The sequence below is a fragment of the Mauremys mutica genome, chromosome 1 (assembly GCF_020497125.1).
Source record: "Mauremys mutica isolate MM-2020 ecotype Southern chromosome 1, ASM2049712v1, whole genome shotgun sequence".
NCBI classification, from domain to species: domain Eukaryota; kingdom Metazoa; phylum Chordata; order Testudines; family Geoemydidae; genus Mauremys; species Mauremys mutica.
In genome coordinates, this window is record NC_059072.1 from 256,146,381 (window position 1) to 256,163,425 (window position 17,045).

The following is a 17,045-nucleotide window of genomic DNA, read 5'->3' on the forward strand; positions in this document are numbered from 1 at the left end:
ACAGAGATTTGACCATATCTGTATGGAAGATGTCTATTTCTGCTGCCATCTCTGTCCCTTAGCTTGGTCACATTCTTGACTGAGAGGGATACAGAATGTTGGCAGAGGATAGATACTAATGAAGTACAGTCTTTGCCACTTTTTCTAGTGATTTTGACTAGGAATGGGACATTAGGGATGGGGAAGTCATTATTAGTATTCAGTCTATTTACTGGAAAACTAGCCAGTAAGGCTGTGTATAGGAACTTTACACTTCTTAAGCACTAAGGGGGTAGGAAAACCGCCCCCAATATTTAGAGTGGCTGAAGTGGTTCCCACCCCCCCACACTTCCGGTCAGGAGACACACTGATTAAGCGCCGACTAGGTGTATATCTCTAAAGTACGCAGTGCATAAAGCACCAATCAGGAGAGGGGGCAAAACGTTAGCTTAAGTTTGTACATGCGTATAATAAAATAATTTATGTAACCAATTATAATAAATAGACGTGGACAGCCCCGTTGGGGGCGCTCCACGGGAACAGACTGACTGACTTGGCTTCGTCATTGCTACAGCTGTGAAAAAAATTCTGTAAAACCTTTTTGGGGAGAAGGAATAGGGTTTCTTTTTCTTTAAAAATTAAAAAAAAATTTGCTGAAAGATTCTGGTTTTCTGCTCAATCAAAAAGCAAAATCACCCAAGCCAAAATGTTTTGGTTCTTGGTATTTTTTACCATAAATTTTAGTTTTTGATAGCTGAAAAATAAAAATAAAAAGTTTTCATTTTTTTGGAAAACATATCAAATGTTCCTTCGGGGCGGGGGGGCGGGGGAACAAATTCCAAGCTGTTCTACTGGCTGATCTATCAAACACTTGAGAGATGTGGACAGATTTCTGTCTTCAGAGAAGGCATTGCTGACTTTGGTCACTCGTGTTTTTGACTAATACGTTTTTCCCCACCCATGATTGTTGTCAGGGCTCTGACTCATAGTAGTGGATCAGGATATCAAGTGTTGGTGTCTGAGATTGGTTTAAATGTTAAGAGAGGTTGAGTGGCCCCTGCTTTTTGCCACTTTGGTATTCTTTGTCCTTAAGAGACTGTTTCATACCCACACAATTTCCAGCTGTGGAGTTTCCGCTGGAGGTGGGCAGCTTTAGTTTCAGAGCAGCCCACCAGTCTATATTCTAGTGATGATATGCTGAATTTGCAAATCCCCCAGCGGGCCACCCTTCAGTTTCTTGAGATGTACTAACCAGCAGCAGGGTCCCTGAAAGAAAGAACATTTCATGTCACTTCAGCTCCTCTCCAGGCAGACTGTCCATCAGTAGAGTCTGAACCAGTAAAAGCTGATACAGACGCTGAATTAATCTGTCCATAATTGCCCCAAATGTGTAATATTGCCATCTCAATTAATCAGTGGTGGATGTAAGAATGGCAGATGGGTTCTTGTAGCATAATGAGAGGATGAGAAGCCAAAGAAGCGGGAATGGGGGACAGCAACTGCAGTTTAAAAAAAGAAAGCTCTTGTGATCTGCACGATGCATGTTACACAGCCAGTCACAGAAGCCTTAATTTGATTCCTCTTTAAGGACCTACAATGCCAAGATAAAGTAACATATAGTCAGCAGAAGTCAAAGCAGTGCAAAAGCATGTTTAACATCTAGTTGCAGATAATGAAAAATACTCAATAGCAATGTTGATAAACAAACCTATAAACAACTGGAATGATTTTACAAAGTCACCGCACAGCTAAATCATCTGACAAAATGCAGCTGTTTGGGTCACTCAGACATCTAACCCTTGTCTCCTTCAACCTTCAAAGGACTAATATGAACTAATTACTAAACATTATCCAAAAGCATTAGCACTCCTGATCCAGAGATTAACTATTCATTTTAACACACTGAAGAATCCAAATGTTTTAATGTGAAATTCTACAAGTACAATACAGATATTTTTTACCTGGGGAGACACATGGTTCAAGCTTAGGGATTTGAAGTAGAATGTAATCAGAATTCATGTCACAGCTGTACTTCCTGTTCTCCATGCAATCTCCATGGTCATGTGTGATAGTAAAATTGTGCAATATATTTAGCACAAATTCAATTTGGAACCCCTTCCTGAAGGGAGCACTGAATTTACAAGGTTGCTGTGTTAAGAAACTGTTCAGGATTTTAGTTAATTTTTTTTTATATGTTTAAAGTTTTGCTCCTCAGAATGAATTAATAAGATACCACATTCCATTTTCCACTCCCTTCTCAAGACACATTTCTTCCATAAAGCCTTCCAAAAATAACCACTGCAAGATTCCAAAACCAACTTGAAGTAATAACAGTACCTCGGTGTGTTTGCACTGATTTGTCTTTGTCTGAATTAGATTATAATACTTAGGAGCCAGGACGAGTGTCTCCTCATGTCTGTATAACCCCAAGCCCACTCTCAGCAGGCAACAAGTAATGAGATATATTTCCTGAGGAACAACAGGTAAAAAAAAAAATATTGCTTATATACATGTCATACCTGCTATATTGATGAGTCAAGCACTCAAATCATAAGTCAAGCCCCCAAAATCATGAGATTGGTTTAAAAATCATAAGATTTAAAATACTAATAATTTGGGGGTGTTTTTATTTTGGGTTTTGAACCACTAGGGTGAGCTCAGGTCACATTTTCAAGCTTTTGTCTGCAACCATGAAACTTACTAGGGCTAGACACTTCCTTTTTTTTGTTTAAATGAAAGATAGGATTCTCTTGTAATCACTTCACATCAGCTGGGGCCTTTAGAGAAAAACTAGATATTGCAAGACTTCCATAAAATCACAAGAATCGGCAACACTGCATTATATTACAAATGGAATAGAGGTGAAAACTACCAGATTGATGGCAGTGAAAACTGAAGTCCTATATCTGTGTGTCCAGATATAGGACAAAGCTAGCTTTCCTGGGCCACCTTGCCAATGAGCATCAATTCCAATCTGCAATGGGCCACCTCTGTGGGTGAGTTCACTCACTATACCAGTTAAATAATTTATCCTCCACACTATACCACGGAGACACTGCTAACAACCAACTGCAGAGGTGGCGGGTTTTTATTGTGTGTTTTATTATGTATTATTAAACTATTGCCAGCCCTAAGCCTTCAAAAATCATGAGTCAACCCCCCATCCCCTATCAGGATATTGGTTTAAAAATAACAAATGTTGAGGTGGTGTGGGTTATTTGCCTTCTGGTTGTTTAGACTTTCCTATTCAGATTTTCAAGCTTTCTTCTGCAATCTTTTTAATGATGGCTGAGAGTTTCACACAATCGCATGATTCCAGATGCTGGGGCTTTACGAAAAATGCCAGATATCATAGCAAAAGCATGAACATTGGCAGCACTTCCCCTGGCTACTGGCTACCATGAACATGGACTGAGACCAATCTAATTCACACAGGCCACAAAACAGTCATCAGATGGCAACTTGTGCTGGCCTCCTCTGGCCTGCTCTGGTTCTGACCCATTCTGCTTAATACCAAGAGGCATGGCTCCATGTACCATGCAGCACATTGTATATGCTAAGCCCTCCATCGAAGCCCTAAATTTATGTGGCATTTCTGCAGTAAGTATGCAGCATTCATATGAACGTGGCAATAGGAACTGAATGATTACAGTTTGTTAATATTGATTCATTAGCAGTGATACATTCATTAACTGAAGGACTACAAAATCATTCCATTAACTGTAAGCTTCTCATCTGAAAGAGCAGAGAAAATGCAGCAGCAGAGGGAAAAAGCAATGTCCTGAGGGGAGGAGGGAAGGCTTACAGGAGGAAGCACCTGGCGTCTGGGTTCCAAGCTCTGCAGTAGTGGAGTTCTCCACTTATATTCTGTGCCGCTAAGGAATTGTAGGATGACAACTGCCTTCTCCTGCAACAATCCCCCGCTCCTTCCCAAGGTATGTAAGCCCCTTTTGATCCTCATGCTACAATACGCTTCCTGGTCCTTCACACACCTTGCCAGCCTCTGCTCCTCTTTCCCGCTTGTGGTGCACCTAAAATGGTATGTGGGCAAGTTGCAAAACTATAAAATGGTAGGAAAACTGATAGTTTTAAAGATGTTTGCAGCGCAGATTTATGTGACATCCTGGCCAAAAAAAAAAGGTAAATTATGCAGCTGTGAGTATAAGCACGTATGTACATGGTTCACCAAGGCCTGAACCTGCTGTCGGCGGCCCTGCCCGTGAGTCAGGACAAGACCAGGTTTAGGTCCATTGTGGCACAGGGGATCTTGGCATATGGGAACGACATGGTCAAGGCCCTTCAGGAAACAGGAGGTCATTGAGTGGGAGAAGACCAAATGTCCTTGCACCGGTGGGTGGAAGGCCGATTATGGCTGCCAGGTGCACCCTGACCGAGGCAGGTGCTAGTCCTTGGGTCCTAAGGGATAGGAGGAGTCCACGATAAGCTGTGAGAGGTGTGGTGGAGGGGGAGACCCCCTGCTCACTCGTCCACCTGGCGAACCTGGACCACTTCGCCACATACATCCAACGTTGTGGACAGCTACCATCTTTCCAGGAGGACTCGCCTTACCTGCTCTGAACACCTGTTCTCCTCCTTGTTTAGCACGGAGAAGCCACACTGTCAGGTGGAGTGTGGCCAGATTGGGATGGAGGAGGCAGCCCTTGTCCTGGGAGCGGAGGTCCGGGCGGAGCGGCTGTGCCCTCGGGAGGGCCGCCAAGAGGTGTAGGAGGGGCCCATACCAGTGTTGGTGGGCCCACGCCAGGGCTATGAGAATGACTCTCGCACCTGGCTCCACTTTCACCTTCTGAAGGACCTTGGTGATGAGGGGGAATGGGGGGAAAGGAGTAGAGGAGCTGGCCCACGACCACTGTAGGAGGAACACATCGGAGATCGTTAGCCCCTTCCCCACCCCTCCTCTGGAGCAGAACTTTGGGGTGCAAAAACGCTGGTTCTGGCCAGGTTGGCTAAACAGATCGATATGGGGATACTCCCCATTTTCGGAAGAGCCTTGGCCACTTGTATCTGGGTAGGAGAAGACCCTGCTGAGCGCGGTCCGCTTGTGTATTGCGGAATGCCCGGGAGGTGGGCGGGGTGGCCACCCACAGGGAGATAACTCTCATGGGTTATACAGAACTCCCACTGGTTCACACTCAGGGCTTCCCAGCAGAGGGTTAGGGAGTGGATCCCACCTTGCCTGTTGATGTAGGTACATGGCAGGGGTGTTGTCCCGTGAGGACCCTGACCAGCCCCTCCCACGGAGTTCCGGTGTAGAAAAGCCAACGCACCGGCCAAACTGCTACTGCCCTGAGCTCTTTGACATTTATGTGTAGGGACAGGATACCGGGGTCTGACCACGGTTCCCTGGGTCTGCACGTTCCCTTTGTGCGGCTCCCCCAGCCCGAGGTCCGAAAGACGTTTGGGACACCAGGTTCTATGGAAGGACTGGCCATAACCGAAATGAGAACTCATTGCAGCATATTGCTCAGGAAAGACCACCACTTGAAGGGGAAGCCAGTATCGGGGGGAATGGAACCTATGAGCACCTTGTCTAGGGCGGATCCCGAGAAGCTTCAGGAGAATTTGGAGAGGGGCTAGCCAGATCTGGAGGGGGCCTCATTCGTAGTCTGGTTGGTGGCCAAAACCACATAACGTCAACAACCACTGCCATGTGCCCCAGGAAATTCGAAGGCACGCCCTCGGCCGTGGGGGGTTTTTTTCACCAGGAAAGCCACGACTGAGGCGATAAGATCCCTTAGAGTCTTCAAAACCTGTCCAAGGGGAAGAGATGGCTGTGGCCCTCGAGGAGTTCTCAGTCAGAGGTCCCAATGAACTCTATGATGATTGCTGAATGGGAACTTAATGTTGATTTGGTCTTGTTCACCACTAGGCCAAGGACCGGTGTCATGGTCAATAGGGAGCATGCTCCACATGGGTCTTTACCTCGGAGCGGGATTCCCCCTTGAGGGAGCCAGTCATCCAGGTAAGGAAAAAGATCTGTACCCCGCCCTCACCCCCGCCCTGAGATATGGCCAGCTACCACAGCCATACATTTCATAGAAGCAGCAAAAGAATCCTATGGTGGCACCTTATAGACTAACAGACGTTATTGCAAAGCATGAGCTTTCGTGAGGGTGGAATACCCCACTTCTTTCGGATGGACATTTCATAAACAACCGGGGTGCCCATGGATAGGCCAAACGGAGGACTGCAAACCTGGTATGTGGTCCCCATCCCCACCCAAAAAGCAGAGGAAGTGCCTGTGCCCCTCGAATTATATGGATGTGAAAACTACGCCATCCTGAAGGTCCCAGGGCCACAATACCAGTCCACTCGGGTCCACGGAGGGGATAATAGAGGCCAGGAGTGGACACCATGCAGAACTTGGAACGGACTAAAACTGGTTTAGTGTCCTGCAGGTCCAGGATGGGCCTGAGGCTCTGCCTTTTGGGCCTTCAGGATCAGGATGTATCGGGAGTAGAACCCTTTGCCCTGGAATTCTATAGGTACCCATTTCCACTGCCCCAGGTGCAGTAGTCCAGTCCACCGCCTCCTGCCCCAGGAAAGCGGACAATCTGCTCCGTGTCCCCCGGGACCACCATGGAGGGTGGGTGATTTGGCTATGCGGGGGGCAAGGTGAACTGTAACATAGTAGCCCATTGGGAAAACTGGTACTGAGGTATCCCCACTGATTCTGATGTTATGTGGGACCACACCCTGCAGAAGGCAGACAATCCGTTGCAGAACACAAACTTTAAGAAAACGGGGTATCCCGGGCAACAGGGCCAAGCGCCCCCTTTGCTAAAAATAGTCCAAAAACCGCCTCTTTCCCTGCCTCTTGCCCTTGGAGGGCCCAGGCTGCGGGGCGGAGCAGACGGGACTGGACTGCCGCTGAGACCGGCGGGTTCTGGGTTCTCTGGGGCCTTTTAGATATATGGGGGGCTCGTATCTGCTGCTTGCAGGTTGGAAGCCGCTGGAAAGGATGATTTGGCCTTGTCCTTAGCCGGAGGGACGTTAGAGGCCCAAGGGTCTGCAAAGGTAGTGCGGGGGTAATGCTTTCATGTCCCATGACAGCCTGACGTCCGGCAGGTCCGCAGAGGAGTGCCTTCCCATCGAACGGGAGGTCCTGCATCAGGGATTGGGCCTCCACTGACGAGTCCTGACAACAGGAGCCCACGACGCCCCTGCGCAATCAAGGAAAACCACGGAAGCCATCGAGCCGGGGCCGCTAGTGTCAGCTGCATCCGACGCCGTTTGCAGGGCCGCTTTAAGCAGCCACTGCCCCCCCTCTTCTTCCACACAGCAACTTGAAAGTCCTTACCTATCCGCAAGCGGGAGGAGGGGCTTGAACTTAGGCAGAAGTGACCTTTCCTAAGGGTCTCATATCTGCTCAGTCCCTGGCCTAGGGGTTGGCTTACCCTAAGCTGGGAAACTCGCCAGAGAAATAAAGCTTTTCTTCCAAAGGAGTCCAGCTGTCTAGGCATCCTTATTTATTGGGGGTGGGTGCGGCTGGCCCCTGCTCGCTCCCTGTGGGTTTAACTGGATTCCACCAACGAGGGCGGAGTATGGGTGCCGGGTGGGAATAGAGGTATTCATGGTCCTTTGGCCAGCACAAAGTATTTTCCTCTCCGCCTTCTTGGAGATTAGGGCGAAGCCAAGGAGGGCAGGGGTTTCGCCACAGGGTGTTGGAGATGTTGGGCAATACCCTGGTGCTGCAGGGGCAGGGCCACGTGGCCCGGTGCCGAGGGAGATAGAATGTTGAAGGAGGGAATCGGATGGACCCTCCATTCTCCTCGGCCTGCAGCTGGAGGGCTGGATGCCAATCGCTTTAGCAGTTCTTGGTGTGCCTTGTAGTCCTCCTGGGTGGGACTGATGGCAGAGGCGCCGATATGGTGTCGTCCAGTGCCGGGGAGAGGGGCCTAGCATGGAGCCGAGAGCCTCGGGACGGATGCTGGGGAGTTCGAGCCCCAGATCAGAGTCTGGTGCGCAGGGCCCGCCGACTTGTGACCTGCCGACTTGTCCCGTAGGCGGCCAGAGGAGCCGACGGAGCCTGAGTACGCTCCGGCGACTGAAAATGAGCCCCTGTCCCAGGCTGGCATCGGTGGCCACGGTGCCCACTGGCACCATTGTCCCTGCCATGGGGCCCCTTTAGCTATTGACCCCGGCTGAGAGCCCAATGGCACTATCAGTCCCAGCTGGACAGCGTAAAACCCCGAGGCTGGGTGGCCAGGTTACCAAGGCCGTAGTCACTGACAAATGCTCGGTAGCCCCAGGAGCGGTAGGAATGGTGCCCTGTGAAGCTGTCTCCCTCGTCCAGGATCCTCGATGTCAAGGAATGGTACTCTAGCTGAAGAACTCCCCTTAGGGTACTTGTGACGGCGACACGAGGACCAGTGCCTTGGAGCTGAGGCACCCCCAGGGGAGTCCCTCGAGCGCCACGTCTAGCTGATTAGGAGCTCAGAACAGGAATGAACAGCGTCTAATCCCATCGAGAGCGGCTGCGGCTAACCCACCGCCCACTCAGGGGGACAGTCCTGGTGCCACTCTTGGTGCCTACGCTCGCTGGCAGCAGGCATCGAGGGTCCCTGTGACCCCTGTCCCAACGGTGACCCGGATGGTCTGGCTGGTGTTGAGGGTGGGCAGGAGCTGCAAGACAGGCGGCCACTGTGCGGCGAGCGGTGCAGAGAGCAAATCCCTCGGAGTGGGAAGTGCGCCTGGCTGGAGAGGTCTGGTGGGCACCCAATGGAGGCTTGCCATGAGAACCTGGGGCCCATGCTTGGGACTGGCAGGCTCCTAATGTCCTTCGCAGCCTGCAACGCCTCTGGCGCTGATGGCATCCGTACCGGTAGGGGATAACACGGGCTGACGGTTGCCAAGGCTGCTCCGCCCACATGAGTCAGAGGTCTTGGAGCCCGGGGGGGACCGAGGGCTGCCCAACACCGGACCAGGCCTCCCCCTTTTCCTTGGTCATGGCGCTGCTGAGAGTAAGAGGGCCCTTCCCTTGCTTTTTGGAAGGAGAGGCGGCGCCGACTGGTTGAAGGGCCCTCGCTACACACCCAGATGACGTGGCGGCTGGTGCCGAGTCCGCCCAGCGTGCCGGCATTTGGGCCAGTGCCAACTCCGTCAGGGGGAAAGAGCTTGAAGTCTAATGTCCTCTCCTTCTTAGGTCCTTGGCTTGAACGACAGGCAGATCTTACAACCATCACTGATGTGAGACTCACTCAGGCAGTCGGAGACATTCAGCGTGCAGGTCACTGCGAGGCATAGAGCGGCATCGAGGATTGCATGACGTGAATCCTGGAATTCGCTAACAACTGAAAAAACGATCCACAAATGGTACCCACTAAGGGTCAAGAAGAAAAGGCTGCAGCAGAGCTGGAGCACAAAGTTCCGACTCACCTTCACTTGCGACCAGAAGGAACTGAGGGTGGGGGAAAGCCCGTGCCTCACCTTAATAGGTGCGATATACAGGCCCAACTCCCAGGGGGTCGCCACAGTGCTCCTCCAGTAGGGATACTGCTAAGGGCAAAACTTCCAGCTCAGGTGCACATGGGCGAGCACGCACACCTACTGTGGAATACACATGAGCAATCACTCGAGAAAGAAGCAGTTTTCCAAAACTATAATACCCTTCTCTTTAACCATTCAGTGTTTCCTTGGAAATGCACTAAACACTGTTCAGGGAACAATTTAATATAGGGTGACCAGACGTCCCGATTTTAAATTGGACCTGTCCCGATATTTGTGCTTGGTTTGTTCCCGCGTCCCCGACCAATGTTAGGTCCGGGAACACTGGACAAACAACCAAAGGCTCCAGAGCCCGGAAGGGCTCGCACCCTCAGCCCCGCCCCAAACTATCCGCCCGCTCCATTCCCCCCATGTCGATCCCTCCCCAAAATCCTGGGCACCCCCATCCCTGCCCCCCTCACTGCCCCCATTTGGCTCCCTCTCCCCAAATCCCCCCACTTGCTAAGCACGCGCCATGCCACAGGAGACGCAGGGAGCGCAGGGCTGGGGTGAGTGTGAGTCCGGCCTGGCCCCGAGCAGGCAGGACTCGGGTGCGGTACCTGGAGGGAGAGTATGGGGTGGCCTGTGGGGCCAAGTGGCGGCTGTTGCAGCTCCCACTGCTGTGGGTGGAGGAAGCGGCCGCTGGCCAAGCTCGGCGGCTGTGGCTCTGGCGCCCATGAACCCCCCGAGCCCGGGCCTGCTGCGGGGACCCAGCAGCGTGCACGCTGCGCCCAGCCCCTGCCCAGTCGCATCTGGGCTGGCTGCCCAGCTGGTGCAATACCACGGGCGGCCCCGGACTGGGGGCAGCAGGCCCCAGTTCCCCCATCCCGCTCGGGTCCCGCAGGGGAACGAACGGGGCTGGGCTGCCGATGCCTCCGCCGCGGGATTGCACCAGCCGGGCAGCCAGCCCAGACACGACTGGCCAGGGGTTGGGGGTTGCGTGCGCGCTGCTGGGTCCCCGCAGCAGGCCCGGGCTCGAGGGGTTCAGGCCCAGGATCCACGTGCTTGGCCACTTCCTCCCTTCGCGACAGTGGGAGCTGCAGCAGCATCTGCTCCCGACTTCCGCTGCCCAGGTGGGGAGAACAGCCACCGCCTGGCCCCGCGGGCCGCCCCCTACTCTCCATCCAGGTACCGCGCCCGAGTCCTGCCTGCTCGGGGCCAGGCCGGACTCACACTCACCCCGGCCCCGCGCTCCCCTGCGTCTCCTGGGCATGGCGTGCTTAGCAAGAGGCGGGGATTTGGGGAGGGAGCCAATGGGGCAGTGAGGGGGCAGGGATGGGGGTGGGGATTTGGGGAGGGATCGAATGGGGGATGGAGCGGGCGGAGTTGGGGCGGGGGAGGGTGCGAGCCCTTCCGGGCTCTGGAGCCTTTGCTTGTTTGTCCAGTGTCCCGACCTAACATTGGTCGGGACGCGGGACAAACAAGCAAATATCGGGACAGTCCCAATAAAATCGGGACGTCTGGTCACCCTATATTAAATTGTTCCCTGAACAGTGTTTAGTGCATTTCCAAGGAAACACTGAATGGTTACAAGAGAAGGGTATAGTTTTGGAAAACTGCTTCTTCTTCGAGTGATTGCTCATGTGTATTCCACAGTAGGTGTGCGTGCTCGCCATGTGCACCAGTGCTGGAAGTTTTTCCCTTAGCAGTATCCATACTGGAGGAGCACTGTGGCGACCCCTGGAGTGGCGCCTGTATATCGCACTATAAGGTGAGCCACGGGCTTCCCCCACCCTCAGTTCCTTCTTGTCGCAAGTGAAGGTAGTCGGAACTTTTGTGCTCCAGCTCTGCTGCAGCCTTTTCTTCTTGACCTTAGTGGTACCATTTGTGGATCGTTTCTTCAGTTGTTAGAGTATTCCAGGATTCAAGTCATGCAACTCCTGTTGCCGCTCTATGCCTAGCAGTGACCTGCACGCTGAATGTCTCCGCTGCCTGAGTGAGACTCACATCAGTGACTGTTGTAAGATCTGCATGTCGTTCAAGCCAAGGACTAAGAAGGAGAGAGACATTAGACTTCAAGCTCTCCTGACGGAGTTGGCACTGGCCCCAATGCCGGCACGCTGGGCGGACTCGGCACCAGCCGCCACGTCATCGGTGTGTAGCGAGGGCCCTTCAACCAGTCGGCGCCGCTCTCCTTCCAAAAAGCAAGGGAAGGGCCCTTCCTCTCAGCAGCGCCATGACAAGGAAAAGGGGGAGGCTGGTCCCGTGTTGGGCAGCCCTCGGTCCCCCCCGGGCTCAAGACCTCTGACTCATGTGGGGCGGAGCAGCCTGGCACCGTCAGCCCGTGTATCCCCACCGGTACGGATGCCATCAGCGCCAGAGGCGATGCAGGCTGCGAAGGACATTATGAGCCTGCCAGTCCCAAGCATGGGCCCCAGGTCTCATGGCAAGCCTCCATTGGGTGCCCACCAGACCTCTCCAGCCAGCCGCACTTCCCACTCCGAGGATTGCTCTCTGCACCGCTCGCCGCACAGTGGCCGCCTGTCTTGCAGCTCCTGCCCACCCTCAACACCAGCCAGACCATCCGGGTCACCGTTGGGACAGGAGTCACAGGGACCCTCGATGCCTGCTGCCAGCGAGCGTAGGCACCAAGAGAGGCACCAGGAATGCTCCCCTGAGTGGCGGGGTACCGCAGCCGCTCTCGATGGGATAGACGCTGTCATTCCTGTTCGAGCTCCTAATCAGCTAGACGTGGCGCTCGAGACTCCCCTGGGGGTGCCTCAGCACCAAGGCACTGGTCCTCGTGTCGCCGTCACAAGTACCGAAGTAGTTCTTCAGGCAAGTACCATTCCTTGACATCGAGGTCCAGGACCCGAGGGAGACAGCATCACAGGCACCATTCCTACCGCTCCTGGGGCACCGAGCATTTGTCAGTGACCTCGGCCTTGGTACCTGGCCACCCATCCTCGGTTTACGCTGTCCAGCTGGGACAGATAGTGCCATTGGGCTCTCAGCCGGGTCAATAGCAAGGGGCCCCATGGCAGGGACAATGGTGCCAGTGGGCACCGGTGGCCACCGATGCCAGCCGGGACAGGGGGCTCATTCAGTCGCCGGAGCGTCTCAGGCTCCGTCGGCCTCATCTGGCCGCCTACGGGACAAGTCGGCAGGTCCACAAGTCGGCGGGCCCGCGCCCAGACTCTGATCTGGGGCTCGACTCCCCAGCACCGACCGAGGCTCTCGGCTCCATGCAAGGCCCTCTCCCCGGCACTGGACGACACCATATCGGCGCCTCTGCCATCAGTCCCACAGGAGGACTACAAGGCACACCAAGAACTGCTTAAAGCGATTGGCATCCAGCCTCCAGCTGCAGGCCGAGGAGATGGAGGGTCCATCCGATTCCCTCTTCAACATTCTATCTCCCTCGGCACCGGGCCACGTGGCCCTGCCCCTGCACCAGGGTATTGCCAACATCTCCAACACCCTGTGGCGAACCCCTGCCTCCTTGGCCCCTATCTCCAAGAAGGCGGAGAGGAAATACTTTGTGCTGGCCAAGGACCATGAATACCTCTATTCCCACCCGGCACCCAACTCGCTCGTGGTGGAATCAGTAAACCACAGGGAGCGACAGGGCCAGCCCGCACCCACCCCCAATAATAAGGATGCCAGACAGCTGGACTCCTTTGGAAGAAAGCTTTATTTCTCTGCGAGTTTCCAGCTTAGGGTAGCCAACCCCTAGGCCTGACTGAGCAGATATGAGACCTTTGAAAGTCTCTGCCTAAGTTCAAGCCCCTCCTCCCGGATTGGGATAGGAAGGACTTCAAGTTGCTGGTGGAAGAGGGGGCAGTGGCTGCTAAAGCGGCCCTGCAAACGGCGTCGGATGCAGCTGACACTGCGGCCCGCTCGATGGCTTCCGTGGTTTCCATGCGCAGGGCGTCGTGGCTCCTGTTGTCAGGACTGTCAGTGGAGGCCCAATCCCTGATGCAGGACCTCCCGTTCGATGGGAAGGCACTCTCTGCGGACCTGACGGACGTCAGGCTGCATGGGATGAAAGATTCCCGCACTACTTTGCAGACCTTGGGCCTCTACGTCCCTCCGGCTAAGGACAAGGCCAAATCACTTCCAGCGGCTCAACCTGCAAGGAGCAGATACGAGCCCCCATATAAAAGGCCCAGAGACCAGAACCGCCGGTCTCAGCGGCAGTCCTGCTCCGCCCCGCAGCCTGGGCCCTCCAAGGGCAAGAGGCAGGGAAAGAGGCGGTTTTGACTATTTGCAAGGGGGCGCTGGCCCTGTTGCCCGGGATACCCCCGTTTAATAAAGTTTGTGTTCTGCAACGGATTGTCTGCCTTCTGCAGGGTGTGGTCCCCACATAACATCAGATCAGTGGGTCCTCAGTACCCATTTCCAAGGGCTACATGTTACAGTTTCACCTTGCCCCCGCCAAATCACCCACCCTCCATGGTGGTCCCGGGGGACACGGAGCATGTCCGCTTCCTGGGGCAGGAGGTGGACTGGCTACTGCACCTGGGGCAGTGGAAAGGGTACCTATAGAATTCCAGGGCAAAGGGTTCTACTCCCGATACTTCCTGATCCTGAAGGCCAAAGGCAGCCTCAGGCCCATCCTGGACCTGCAGGACCTAAACCAGTTTCTAGTCCGTTCCAAGTTCTGCATGGTGTCCCTGGCCTCTATTATCCCCTCCGTGGACCCGGGGGACTGGTATGTGGCCCTGGACCTTCAGGATGCGTATTTTCACATCCATATATTCGAGGGGCACAGGCACTTCCTCTGCTTTTGGGTGGGGATGGACCACTACCAGTTTTGCAGTCCTCCGTTTGGCCTATCCATGGCACCCAGGGTGTTTATGAAATGTACATTCCGAAGAAGTGGGTATTCACCCACGAAAGCTCATGCTGCAAAACGTCTGTTAGTCTATAAGGTGCCACAGGATTCTTTGCTGCTTCTATGAAATGTATGGCTGTGGGTAGTGGCCTATCTCAGGCGGGAGGGGGTACAGATCTTTTCCTTACCTGGATGACTGGCTCCTCAAGGGGGAATCCCGCTCCGAGGTAAAGACCCATGTGGAGCTGCTCCTATTGACATGCACCGGTCTTGGCCTAGTGGTGAACAAGACCAAATCAACATTAGTTCCCATTCAGCACATAGAGTTCATTGGGACCCTGCTGGACTCCTCGAGGGCCACAGCCTCTCTCCCCTTGGACAGGTTGAAGACTCTAAGGGATCTTATCGCCTCAGTCGTGGCTTTCCTGGTGACCACGGCGAGGGCGTGCCTTCGAATTCTGGGGCACATGGCAGTGTGTACTTATGTGGTTTGCCACACCAGACTCCGAATGAGGCCCCTCCAGATCTGGCTAGCCTCCCAATTCTCTGAAGCTCGGGACCGCCTAGACAAGGTGCTCATGGTTCCATCCCCGATACTGGCTTCCCTTCAGTGGTGGTCTTTCCTGAGCAATATGCTGCAAGGAGTTCTCTTTTCGGTATGCCAGTCCTTCCATAGAACCTGGTGTCCAACGCTTCGGACCTCGGCTGGGGAGCCCACAAAGGGAACGTGCAGACCCAGGGAACGTGGTCGACCCCGGACCTGTCCCTTCACATAAATGTCAAAGAGCTCAGGGCAGTGCAGTTGGCGTGCGTGGCTTTCTACACGGACCTCCGTTGGGAGGCTGGTTCAGGGTCCTCACGGACAACACCCCTGCCATGTACTACATCAACAGGCAAGGTGGGATCCACTCCCTAACCCTCTGCTGGGAAGCCCTGAACCAGTGGGAGTTCTGTATAACCCCATGATATCTCCCTGAGGGTGGCCCACCTCCCGGGCATCCGCAATACACAAGCGGACCGCCTCAGCAGGGTCTTCTCCCCCCAGTACAAGTGGCCAGCTCTTCCGAAAATGGGGAGTTCCCCATATCGATCTGTTCGCAACCTGCCAGAACCAGCGTTGCCCCAAGTTCTGCTCCAGAGGAGGGGGTGGGGGAAGGGCACGATCTCCGATGTGTTCCTCCTACAGTGGTCGGGCCAGCTCCTCTACTCCTTCCCCCCATTCCCCCTCATCACCAAGGTTCCTTCAGAAGGTGAAAGTGGACAGGTCTGAGAGTCATTCTCATAGCCCTGGCGTGGGCCCACCAACACTGGTATGGGCCCCTCCTACACCTCTTGGCGGCCCTCCCGAGGGCACTGCCGCTCCGCCCGGACCATCCGCTCCCAGGACAAGGGCTGCCTCCTCCATCCCAATCTGGCCACACTCCACCTGACAGTGTGGCTTCTCCGTGGCTAAACAAGGAGGAGAACAGGTGTTCAGAGCAGGTAAGGCGAGTCCTCCTGGAAAGATGGAAGCTGTCCACACGTTGGATGTATGTGGCGAAGTGGTCCAGGTTCGCCAGGTGGACGAGTGAGCAGGGGGGTCTCCCCCTCCACCACACCTCTCCAGCTTATCGTGGACTACCTCCTATCCACTTAGGACCCAAGGACTAGCACCTGCCTCGGTCAGGGTGCACCTGGCAGCCATATCGGCCTTCCACCCACCGTTGCAAGGAACATTTGGTCTTCTCCCACTCAATGACACTCCTGTTTCCTGAAGGTCCTTGACCATTCGTTCCCATATGCCAGATCCCCTGTGCCACAATGGGACCTAAACCTGGTCTTGTCCTGACTCACGGGCAGGGCCGCCGACAGCAGGTTCAGGCCTTGGTGAACCATGTACATACGTGCTTATACTCACAGCTGCATAATTTACCTTTTTTTTTTGGCCAGGATGTCACATAAATCTGCGCTGCAAACATCTTTAAAACTATCAGTTTTCCTACCATTTTAATAGTTTTGCAACTTGCCCACATACCATTTTAGGTGCACCACAAGCGGGAAAGAGGAGCAGAGGCTGGCAAGGTGTGTGAAGGACCAGGAAGCGTATTGTAGCATGAGGATCAAAAGGGGCTTACATACCTTGGGAAGGAGCGGGGGATTGTTGCAGGAGAAGGCAGTTGTCATCCTACAATTCCTTAGCGGCACAGAATATAAGTGGAGAACTCCACTACTGCAGAGCTTGGAACCCAGACGCCAGGTGCTTCCTCCTGTAAGCCTTCCCTCCTCCCCTCAGGACATTGCTTTTCCCTCTGCTGCTGCATTTTCTCTGCTCTTTCAGATGAGAAGCTTACAGTTAATGGAATGATTTTGTAGTCCTTCAGTTAATGAATGTATCACTGCTAATGAATCAATATTAACAAACTGTAATCATTCAGTTCCTATTGCCACGTTCATATGGAATGCTGCATACTTACTGCAGAAATGCCACATAAATTTAGGGCTTCGATTGGAGGGCTTAGCATATACAATGTGCTGCATGGTACATGGAGCCATGCCTCTTGGTATTAAGCAGAATGGGTCAGAACCAGAGCAGGCCAGAGGAGGCCAGCACAAGTTGCCATCTGATGACTGTTTTGTGGCCTGTGTGAATTAGATTGGTCTCAGTCCATGTTCATGGTAGCCAGTAGCCAGGGGAAGTGCTGCCAATGTTCATGCTTTTGCTATGATATCTGGCATTTTTCGTAAAGCCCCAGCATCTGGAATCATGCGATTGTGTGAAACTCTCAGCCATCATTAAAAAGATTGC